The following is a 1,011-nucleotide window of genomic DNA, read 5'->3' on the forward strand; positions in this document are numbered from 1 at the left end:
GACTACCTTCAATAATTTTTTTTCTTTAGTTAATAAAAATAATTTTAAAAAACATAATACACAATTAACAATTTTCAAACAAAATAAGAATAATTCTCAGAAAGCCAGTAAAGGTTATCAACAGTCTTCTAAAATAATATTTCCCTATTGCAGGGATGTTCTACAGATCAGAAGCGAATATTATAATAGACAGGGCCCATGAGCACTTAGTGGGACTGTGCAATATCTGAAAATAGTTGAGAATGTCTCAATCGAGAACTCTAGATTAATCATCGCTCCAGGATAACAGGGGTGGATGAGGTCCTCAATCAGCTTATACGGGCCGGATGAATTTCCTCGCATCGCCCTCATACAACCTGGTGGAGACGTTGAAAGAGTATGTTTATCTATAGTGGGACAACATTACATGCTGAAAATTTATTTATTTGTGCCATTTATAACCATGAATAGAAGAATAATGAAATGGGAATAAAATAACCACTATCAATATTGTCTATATAATTTGATTAGGAGTAGGGGTTAATTTAAAAATTCAAGCTCTCTTCAATAACATATATTATTCTGTTATTTACTTCCTCCTGTATCTGTCTTTTTTTATCATATTCTTTTACTTTACTGTACTGGCTAAGATAAAAATATTTACCCATGACTTCTCTATATTAGATCAAACATATTTTTACATTTTAAAAAGAGATTATATTGTGATACTATATTAAAAGTTTTTGGTCTTGACTTCAGAGAATGTATAAAAAATAAAAATTTCAAGTTAATGCAAAAAAAAATTTTGGCACTGGTGAAAGGAAAAAACATCTCAAGAATTCAGGATAGCTGTACAAAAAATAATGAAAATTTGCTCATTTTAGTTAAACTGACTAGTAGTGACTGATTAGGGGTACTAATGAATATTTTCAAATAGGTCTTGCAACATTCCTGGCTGTAAGCATTCTTCTAAATTCAGAAACACAGTGGAAGTAACTATGATAAACAATTCAGAATTCTTTGCAACTGGGA

At 30.6% G+C, this 1,011-nt stretch overlaps 1 protein-coding gene across 1 annotated transcript in view; it reads right to left on the bottom strand.

Moving 5' to 3' along the window:
- LOC119587136 (exocyst complex component 1-like) overlaps nt 1-1,011 on the bottom strand; it is a gene marked incomplete in the record, with an annotated part of 13,832 nt that overhangs the window by 5,118 nt on the left and 7,703 nt on the right.

This window comes from Penaeus monodon, chromosome 22 (assembly GCF_015228065.2).
Source record: "Penaeus monodon isolate SGIC_2016 chromosome 22, NSTDA_Pmon_1, whole genome shotgun sequence".
Taxonomy (NCBI): Eukaryota; Metazoa; Arthropoda; class Malacostraca; order Decapoda; family Penaeidae; genus Penaeus; species Penaeus monodon.